The following is an 11483-nucleotide window of genomic DNA, read 5'->3' as shown; positions in this document are numbered from 1 at the left end:
AAGTAATGAAGTTGAAGTATCATCTCTTTAGGCCTTCACATTTTTATTGCACATGCTCTCCATTGTTCACCAAATTTATATAGCTGGGTATGAAAAGGGAGAAATGCACACAATATAAGTAAAATTATTTACCTGGGTCATCAATTTCTTCTGTATGCTGTGGCTGACCTTGGCATCTATCTCTGTGAGATTTTAATCTTGACACAATGCCCTGTAGTTCCTGGCTGCAGTCTTTGCATTTAGCTCGGTACCCTTTGCCAGAAGTTGTTGGTAGTTTTTCAAAATAATTCCAGACAGGATAATTTTTTCTGACTGAAGGAACTACTCTGCCAGGTCCAGAAGACATCCTTCCTGGTTGATTCCAAAACAGCAACTGACTCAGTGAGAAGCTGCTTACCTAGAACAAGTTTAAACAAGAATCTTGTTGAAACTTGTTGTGGGCTGCACAGTGATATATACTATATGTAGGCTTATACTGTTCCTTGTATATATGCGGCAAGTCTATATAACACTGCTCCATATATTGATATGCTAAAAATGTCCTTTAGCAATCAGATGGCATATCACATAGCAATCCCACAATATTTAAAATCTATATAAAAAAAATATATTTAAATAAAAATAAATCTAATTTAAATATAAAATATATATATATATATATATATATATATATATATATATATATATATATATATATATATATATATATATATATATATATAAAAATCGCCAACCCTGGTGTCCACTAACCTCATTCAATAAAACCTGTTAAGTCCGGCTAAAATTTGCATTTCAAAGCATAGCAGTGCCTTAAAAATAGTTTCTTATTTCACTATAAAAGTTTATATTAAGTTATACCTCATTGAATAAGTCAATAGTTGATATATTTGTCCTATATACAATGTTAGGTTTCTAATTTTGATATATTTGTCCAATATAAAATGTTAGGTTACAAAGAAAGCAATGGCCTCCGCTAGTGGACCCAGGGATCTGGGTGCGCACGTCCTGTGTAAAAGTAGTCCTTGATATATATGTATATATATATATAGGTATATTTTGGTCGTATAGTTCGTCCATATATATATATATGTATATATATAATATATATAAATATACATATAAATATTATATATTTTATATATATATATATATATATATGTATATATATTTATATACACACACACACACACACACACACTTTCAACGAACGGACGGCTTGACGAACGCTCTGAAGAAAAGTGCAGATTGTGGATACCAACGCAAAGAGAAGTGCCTTTTTGTATTTGCAGGGGGGGGGGAAATTGCTCGTGAGGTAGTGGGAAAGTAAGGAAAGAGGAGAGGGGGAGGGATTACTGGGGAAATGGAAGGTAATGAGGAGGTGGAGGAAATGGCCCTGACGGGCCGCCGGGTAGACAAAAGACCCCAAGACGAGTTGGATGATAACATGTCTAATAGGAATGTGAAGATTAGAGGTATAGATAGGAGCAATATAGCAGAAAGTGATGAGAATATTTTCAAGGGATTTAAAGAGAGTGGGGGGACTCAAACCCCCCCCGACTGACAAGACTAGAGATGAAGGTTGATAAGGTGATCGAGGACTTGGAGAGTAGGTTAGGTCATATGAACACCATTTTAAAAAGGGTTGAAAGATTGGAAGAACTGGAAAAGGCGAATAAAAACTTAACTGATGAAATAGAAGAACTAAAAAGACAGTTAAGAGAGGTAAAGGGGGAGAATGAGGAATTGAAGAAGAATAGTAAAGAAAACAGAGAAACAATAGCTAAAGAAAGTAAAAATTGGAAGCAAACCCAAGAAGGAAATAAGATTTCATTCACTGACATAGTCAAACAGCAATTGAAAGAACATACTGAAGACTCAGTTATTAAAGTGATGAGACAAAAGGAGAATATAGTAAGGGATTTAGCAGACAAGAAGAAATGTATAATTATATTAGGAATGGAAGAGAAACACAACACAGATAGAACCACAAGAATCAAAGAGGAAAATGAAAAAGTAAGCCAATTACTAGAATCAGTTCAGGAAGATGAACCAGGAATTATGAAACAAATCGAAGAGAAATTTAGACTCGGAAAGTATAGCACAGACAAGACCAGACCAATTAAGATTAAATTCAAGTCACAAACAACGGCAGAGAATATCTTATCCAAAACAGGGAAACTAGCAACAAGTGAACAACACAAAAAGATATGGATAAAAAGAGAAATGAATAAAGAGGAAAGAGAGGAAGAAAAGCAGAAAAGACTGGAAGCTAAGACAAAAAACGAGAACAGAACGGAGTCAGAGAAAGAGAGATTCTATTGGAGAGTAGTGAACATGAAACTAAGGAAGTTCGACATACAAAAGAAAAACATAAGGGAAACAGAGAACACAATGGAAGTGGCAGAAAACTAAGAGTGTCTTACACAAATATAGATGGATTGATAACAGGATTGAATGAACTGAATGATTATTTGAAAGAAAAAGAACCGGACATAATGGGAATTGTAGAAACAAAATTAAAAGGCCCACTACCACCCAACAGTGTAGGACATGATGCATACAATTATTGGATTAGAAACAGAGAGAAAAAGCAAGGGGGTGGAGTCATGTTCCTGACTAAGAAGGATATAAACGTGAAAGGTGTCATATATGGAAAGAATACAGTAGAGATGATTATGATAGAAGTGGAAGACAGAGATAAGAAGAGCAGAAAATTTGTGATCAATTATGTGCCTCCGAAAACAGCCTCATGGGAGGAGAGTGAATATAAAAGTATGTTAGAGGACACAAAGATAGCATTAACTAAAATAATGGAAGACGGAGGAAGAATAGTTATGATGGGCGACTTTAATTGCAAAGAAATCTGCTGGGAAGAAATGACAGCAAAGAGTGGTGATGACTCATGGGGAAATGCTCTACTTGAGATGATTACTGACCATTCAATGACACAATGGATACAAGAGAACACTAGGTATAGAAATGAAGAAGAACCATCGAGGCTAGACTTAATAATTACATCTGAACCTAGAATAGTGGACAAGATTGAATATAAAACACCAATAGGTAAAAGTGACCACATATTGATTGAACTGGAACTTAATGAAGAAAAATATATGAAAAGAAATGAACAATATAGAAAAGGAAGAATGATGTATGAAAAAACAAACTTTGATAAAATAAGAGAATTCTTCCAACAAGAAAACTGGGAAGAAATATACAAAGAAGAAACATCAGTGGAAGAGAAATGGAATATTTTGACAAAAATTTACAAAAAAGGAGTGGAAAAGTATGTCCCAAGACAAAAACAAGAAAAAGAATATGTAAAATGCTGGTACAACAAAAGTTGTAGGGAGTTAAAAGACAAAAGAGACAAAGCCTGGACCAGATGGAAAAAAGACAGAAGACCTGAAAAATGGAAAATATATACTGGTTATAGAAATGAATATGTACAAAAGTGCAGAGAGAAAAAAAGAAAATATGAAAAAGATGTTATAGAAAAGTGTAAAGATCAACCAAAACTATTCTACAGATTTGTAAACAATAAACTGAAAAACAAACAAGACTTGGAGAAATTGAGACAAGGAGGAGTTGAATACACTGAGGAAATGGAAATGGCAGAAATTATGAACAAACATTTTAAATCAGTGTTTACAAGGGAAAATATACAACCTGAAGAGATTGAGTGGAAAGAAAAAGTCCCCCCTATGGAAGAAATAGAAGTAACAAAGAATGAAATATTGACACACTTGGGTAATTTTGATGTCAGAAAATCGCATGGGCCAGATGAAATAGCAAACTGGATTCTGAAAGAATGCAGGAATGAACTGGCAGACAAAATACATAGCATAATAAGCAGTTCCTTAAAAGAAGGAAAAGTTCCAGAAGATTGGAAAAAAAGCAAATATAGTACCTATATATAAAGGAGGAAATAAAGAAGAACCTACCAATTATAGACCAGTCTCTCTAACAAGTACAATAGCAAAAATTTGTGAAAGAATTATCAAAAGTAGATGGGTAAAATACTTGGAAAAAAACAACGTACTAAATCCAAGGCAATTTGGATTCAGACAAGGACGGTCATGCGTCACCAATTTAATATGTTTCTATTCAAGGCTAATAGATATAATACAAGAAAGAGATGGATGGGCTGATTGTGCATTTCTAGACCTAAAAAAAGCTTTTGACAAAGTACCACATAAGAAGTTGCTTAAGAAATTAGAATATGAAGGAGGAATACAAGGTAAATTGCTAAATTGGATGGAAGACTTTTTGCAAGAAAGAATAATGAGAGTAGTGATAAGAGATCAGCACTCAAAATGGAATGAAGTAATAAGCGGTGTCCCGCAGGGAACAGTTCTGGCCCCAATAATGTTTGCTATATATATTAATGATATGGATGAAGGAATTGAAAGCTATATGAGCTTCTTTGCAGATGATGCAAAACTACTGAAAAGAGTGAAAAATGAAGAAGATTGTGAATCACTACAGAGGGATCTAAATAAAGTACAAGAATGGAGTAGGAAGTGGGAGATGGAGTTCAATACAAAAAAGTGTAGTATAATGGAATTTGGAAAAAGCAAAAACAGAATAGCAGGATCATATAATTTGGGAGAAGAAGGAATAAAAAAAGTAGAAAATGAGAAGGACCTGGGAGTCATTGTTATGAATAATATGTCACCTGAGAAACATATAAATAAGATTTTTGGAGAAACTTATAATTTAATAAGAACAATCAAAGTGGCATTTACATACCTGGATGAAGAAATGGTGAGGAAAATCCTAATCACCCTGATAAGACCAAGATTGGAATATGCAGCAACGATATGGTCACCAAGTACAAAAAAATGTATAAAAAAACTTGAAAGGATACAAAGAGCAATTACAAAACTGGCACCAACACTCTCAAAACTATCATATGAAGAGAGACTACAAAAACTTAAACTACAGACACTAGAGCAAAGAAGAGAGAGAGGAGATTTGATAGCTATTTACAGAATCATGAAAGGCATAGAAATTACTGATAGAGAGAATCTGATAAAATGGGATGACAGAAATACAAGAGGACACGGAAAGAAAATAAAAAAAGACAGCTATAGAAGAGATTTTAAAAAGAACAGCTTTCCTCACAGAGCAATAGACAGTTGGAACAAGTTAGATGAGAAAGTGGTGTGTGCAAAAACAATACATGAATTTAAAAATAGTTTAGATAAAATGAGATATGAAGACGGGACCCCACGAGCATAGCTCCCCTTCCCGTAAAATACAACTAGGTAAATACAACTAGGTAAATACACACACTTTCAACGAACGGACGGCTTGAAGAACGTTCTGAAGAAAAGTGAAGATTGTGGATCCCAACGCAAAGAGAAGTGCCTTTTTGTATTTGCAGGGTGGGGGGAAATTGCTCGTGGGGTAGTGGGAACGTAGGGAAAGAGGAAAAGGGGAGGGATTACTGAGGGAAATGGAAGGAAATGAGGAGGGAGTAGACTTTGCCCAGCCAGACAAGCGAAAGGTAAACAAAAGACTGAGTGAGGATGAAATGTCTAATAAAAATGTAAAGATTAGAAGTATAGAGAGGAGCAATACAGAAGAAAGTGACGAGAATATGTTCCAGGGATTTAAAGAGGGTGGGGGGGACACAACCCCCCCCCCCCGACTGATAAGACTAGAGGAGAGAGTTGATAAGGTGATCGAGGACTTGGAACGTAAGTAAGGTAATGTAGACTCCATTTTCCAGAGAATTGAAAGGTTGGAACAACTAGAGAAGGCTAACAGAAACTTAACTGAAGAAATAGAGGACCTAAAAGGACAGTTAGGAAATGTAAAGGAGGAGAATGAGAAATTGAAGAAGAATAGTAATGAAAACAGAGAGAAAATAGCTACAGAAGCTAAAAATTGGAGAATAACTCAAGAAGGGAATAAGGTTTCATTCACTGACATAGTCAAACAGCAATTGAAAGAACATAATGAAGACTCAGTTATTAAAGTGATGAGACAGAAGGAGAATATAGTAAGAGAATTAGCTGACAAAAAGAAATGTATAATTATATTAGGAATGGAAGAGAAACATAACCCAGATAGAACCGCAAGAATCAAGGAGGAAAATGAAAGAGTAAGCAGTTTATTAAAATTAGTCCAGGAAGATGAACCAGAAATTATAAAGGAAATTGAGGAAAAATTCAGACTCGGAAAATATAGTACAGATAAGACCAGACCAATTAAGATTAAATTCAGGTCACAAACAACGGCAGAGAAAATTCTATCCAAGACAGGGAAACTAGCAACAAATGATCAATATAAAAAGGTATGGATAAAAAGAGAAATGAATAAGGAGGAAAGAGAGGCAGAAAAGCAGAAAAGACTTGAAGCTAAGGCAAAAAAACGAGGAAAGAACGGAGTCAGAGAAAGAGAGATTCTATTGGAGAGTAGTGAACATGAAAATAAAGCAGTTCGACATACTAAAGAAAAACATAAGGGAAACAGAGAACACAATGGAAGTGGCAGAAAACTAAGAGTGTCTTACACAAATATAGATGGATTGATAACAGGATTGAATGAACTGAATGATTATTTGAAAGAAAAAGAACCGGACATAATGGGAATTGTAGAAACAAAATTAAAAGGTCCACTACCACCCAACAGTGTAGGACATGATACATACAATTATTGGATTAGAAACAGAGAGAAAAAACAAGGGGGTGGAGTTATGTTCCTGACTAAGAAGGATATAAACGTGAAAGGTGTCATATATGGAAAGAATACAGTAGAGATGATTATGATAGAAGTGGAAGACCGAGATAAGAAGAGCAGAAAATTTGTGATCAATTATGTGCCTCCGAAAACAGCCTCATGGGAGGAGAGTGAACATAAAAGTATGTTAGAGGACACAAAGATAGCATTAACTAAAATAATGGAAGACGGAGGAAGAATAGTTATGATGGGCGACTTTAATTGCAAAGAAATCTGCTGGGAAGAAATGACAGTAAAGAGTGGTGATGACTCATGGGGAAATGCTCTACTTGAGATGATTACTGACCATTCAATGACACAATGGATACAAGAGAACACTAGGTATAGAAATGAAGAAGAACCATCGAGGCTAGACTTAATAATTACATCTGAACCTAGAATAGTGGACAAGATTGAATATAAAACACCAATAGGTAAAAGTGACCACATATTGATTGAACTGGAACTTAATGAAAAAAAATATACGAAAAGAAATGAACAATATAGAAAAGGAAGAATGATGTATGAAAAAACAAACTTTGATAAAATAAGAGAATTCTTCCAACAAGAAAACTGGGAAGAAATATACAAAGAAGAAACATCAGTGGAAGAGAAATGGAATATTTTGACAAAAATTTACAAAAAAGGAGTGGAAAAGTATGTCCCAAGACAAAAACAAGAAAAAGAATATGTAAAATGCTGGTACAACAAAAGTTGTAGGGAGTTAAAAGACAAAAGAGACAAAGCCTGGACCAGATGGAAAAAAGACAGAAGACCTGAAAAATGGAAAATATATACTGGTTATAGAAATGAATATGTACAAAAGTGCAGAGAGGAAAAAAGAAAATATGAAAAAGATGTTATAGAAAAGTGTAAAGATCAACCAAAACTATTCTACAGATTTGTAAACAATAAACTGAAAAACAAACAAGACTTGGAGAAATTAAGACAAGGAGGAGTTGAATACACTGAGGAAATGGAAATGGCAGAAATTATGAACAAACATTTTAAATCAGTGTTTACAAGGGAAAATATACAACCTGAAGAGATTGAGTGGAAGGAAAAAGTCCCCCCTATGGAAGAAATAGAAGTAACAAAGAATGAAATATTGACACACTTGGGTAATTTTGATGTCAGAAAATCGCATGGGCCAGATGAAATAGCAAACTGGATTCTGAAAGAATGCAGGAATGAACTGGCAGACAAAATACATAGCATAATAAGCAGTTCCTTAAAAGAAGGAAAAGTTCCAGAAGATTGGAAAAAAGCAAATATAGTACCTATATATAAAGGAGGAAATAAAGAAGAACCTACCAACTATAGACCAGTCTCTCTAACAAGTACAATAGCAAAAATATGTGAAAGAATTATCAAAAGTAGATGGGTAAAATACTTGGAAAAAAACAACGTACTAAATCCAAGGCAATTTGGATTCAGACAAGGACGATCATGCGTCACCAATTTAATATGTTTCTATTCAAGGCTAATAGATATAATACAAGAAAGAGATGGATGGGCTGATTGTGCATTTCTAGACCTAAAAAAAGCTTTTGACAAAGTACCACATAAGAAGTTGCTTAAGAAATTAGAATATGAAGGAGGAATACAAGGTATATTGCTAAATTGGATGGAAGACTTTTTGCAAGAAAGAAAAATGAGAGTAGTGATAAGAGATCAGCACTCAAAATGGAATGAAGTAATAAGCGGTGTCCCGCAGGGAACAGTTCTGGCCCCAATAATGTTTGCTCTATATATTAATGATATGGATGAAGGAATTGAAAGCTATATGAGCTTCTTTGCAGATGATGCAAAATTACTGAAAAGAGTGAAAACTGAAGAAGATTGTGAATCACTACAGAGAGATCTAAATAAAGTACAAGAATGGAGTAGGAAGTGGGAGATGGAGTTCAATACAAAAAAGTGTAGTATAATGGAATTTGGAAAAAGCAAAAACAGAATAACAGGATCATATAATTTGGGAGAAGAAGGAATAAAAAGAGTAGAAAATGAGAAGGACCTGGGAGTCATTGTTATGAATAATATGTCACCTGAGAAACATATAAATAAGATTTTTGGAGAAACTTATAATTTAATAAGAACAATCAAAGTGGCATTTACATACCTGGATGAAGAAATGGTGAGGAAAATCCTAATCACCCTGATAAGACCAAGATTGGAATATGCAGCAACGATATGGTCACCAAGTACAAAAAAATGTATAAAAAAACTTGAAAGAATACAAAGAGCAATTACAAAATTGGCACCAACACTCTCAAAACTATCATATGAAGAGAGACTACAAAAACTTAAACTACAGACACTAGAGCAAAGAAGAGAGAGAGGAGATTTGATAGCTATTTACAGAATCATGAAAGGCATAGAAATTACTGATAGAGAGAATCTGATAAAATGGGATGACAGAAATACAAGAGGACACGGAAAGAAAATAAAAAAAGACAGCTATAGAAGAGATTTGAAAAAGAACAGCTTTCCTCACAGAGCAATAGACAGTTGGAATAAGTTAGATGAGAAAGTGGTGTGTGCAAAAACAATACATGAATTTAAAAATAGTTTAGATAAAATGAGATATGAAGACGGGACCCCACGAGCATAGCTCCCCTTCCCGTAAAATACAACTAGGTACAACTAGGTAAATACACACACTTTCAACGAACGGACGGCTTGAAGAATGTTCTGAAGAAAAGTGAAGATTGTGGATCCCAACGCAAAGAGAAGTGCCTTTTTGTATTTGCAGGGTGGGGGGAAATTGCTCGTGGGGTAGTGGGAAAGTAAGGAAAGAGGAGAGGGGGAGGGATTGCTGGGGAAATGGAAGGTAATGAGGAGGTGGAGGAAATGGCCCTGACGGGCCGCCGTAAGGTAGACAAACGACCCCAAGACGAGTTGGATGATGACGACATGTCTAATAGGAATGTGAAGATTAGAGGTATAGATAGGAGCAATATAGCAGAAAGTGATGAGAATATTTTCAAGGGATTTAAAGAGGGTGGGGGGGACACAACCCCCCCCCGACTGACAAGACTAGAGAAGAAGGTTGATAAGGTGATCGAGGACTTGGAGAGTAGGTTAGGTCATATGAACACCATTTTACAAAGGGTTGAAAGATTGGAAGAACTGGAAAAGGCGAATAAAAACTTAACTGATGAAATAGAAGACCTAAAAAGACAGTTAAGAGAGGTAAAGGTGGAGAATGAGGAATTGAAGAAGAATAGTAAAGAAAACAGAGAAACGATAGCTAAAGAAAGTAAAAATTGGAAGAAAACCCAAGAAGGAAATAAGGTTTCATTCACTGACATAGTCAAACAGCAATTGAAAGAACATACTGAAGACTCAGTTATTAAAGTGATGAGACAAAAGGAGAATATAGTAAGGGATTTAGCAGACAAGAAGAAATGTATAATTATATTAGGAATGGAAGAGAAACACAACACAGATAGAACCACAAGAATCAAAGAGGAAAATGAAAAAGTAAGCCAATTACTAGAATCAGTTCAGGAAGATGAACCAGAAATTATGAAACAAATCGAAGAGAAATTTAGACTCGGAAAGTATAGCACAGACAAGACCAGACCAATTAAGATTAAATTCAAGTCACAAACAACGGCAGAGAATATCTTATCCAAAACAGGGAAACTAGCAACAAGTGAACAATACAAAAAGATATGGATAATAAGAGAAATGAATAAAGAGGAAAGAGAGGAAGAAAAGCAGAAAAGACTGGAAGCTAAGACAAAAAACGAGAACAGAACGGAGTCAGAGAAAGAGAGATTCTATTGGAGAGTAGTGAACATGAAACTAAGGAAGTTCGACATACAAAAGAAAAACATAAGGGAAACAGAGAACACAATGGAAGTGGCAGAAAACTAAGAGTGTCTTACACAAATATAGATGGATTAATAACAGGATTGAATGAGCTGAATGATTATTTGAAAGAAAAAGAACCGGACATAATGGGAATTGTAGAAACAAAATTAAAAGGCCCACTACCACCCAACAGTGTAGGACATGATGCATACAATTATTGGAGTAGAAACAGAGAGAAAAAGCAAGGGGGTGGAGTTATGTTCCTGACTAAGAAGGATATAAACGTGAAAGGTGTCATATATGGAAAGAATACAGTAGAGATGATTATGATAGAAGTGGAAGACAGAGATAAGAAGAGCAGAAAATTTGTGATCAATTATGTGCCTCCGAAAACAGCCTCATGGGAGGAGAGTGAATATAAAAGTATGTTAGAGGATACAAAGATAGCATTAACTAAAATAATGGAAGACGGAGGAAGAATAGTTATGATGGGCGACTTTAATTGCAAAGAAATCTGCTGGGAAGAAATGACAGTAAAGAGTGGTGATGACTCATGGGGAAATGCTCTACTTGAGATGATTACTGACCATTCAATGACACAATGGATACAAGAGAACACTAGGTATAGAAATGAAGAAGAACAATCGAGGCTAGACTTAATAATTACATCTGAACCTAGAATAGTGGACAAGATTGAATATAAAACACCAATAGGTAAAAGTGACCACATATTGATTGAACTGGAACTTAATGAAGAAAAATATATGAAAAGAAATGAACAATATAGAAAAGGAAGAATGATGTATGAAAAAACAAACTTTGATAAAATAAGAGAATTCTTCCAACAAGAAAACTGGGAAGAAATATACAAAGAAGAAACATCAGTGGAAGAGAAATGGAATATTTTGACAAAAATTTACAAAAAAGGAGTG

At 34.8% G+C, this 11483-nt stretch overlaps 1 protein-coding gene across 1 annotated transcript in view; it reads left to right on the top strand.

Moving 5' to 3' along the window:
- Window positions 1-11483, top strand: part of LOC143032231 (pyrethroid hydrolase Ces2a-like) — a 261996-nt gene that overhangs the window by 28879 nt on the left and 221634 nt on the right. The gene's annotated exons all lie outside the window — the stretch shown is intronic.

The sequence above is a fragment of the Oratosquilla oratoria genome, chromosome 13 (genome assembly GCF_046742065.1).
Source record: "Oratosquilla oratoria isolate Oo_2021 chromosome 13, ASM4674206v1, whole genome shotgun sequence".
Classification (NCBI taxonomy): Eukaryota; Metazoa; Arthropoda; class Malacostraca; order Stomatopoda; family Squillidae; genus Oratosquilla; species Oratosquilla oratoria.
Note: the sequence above shows the minus strand (reverse complement) of the source record. Positions and strands in the feature narration are given on the sequence as shown.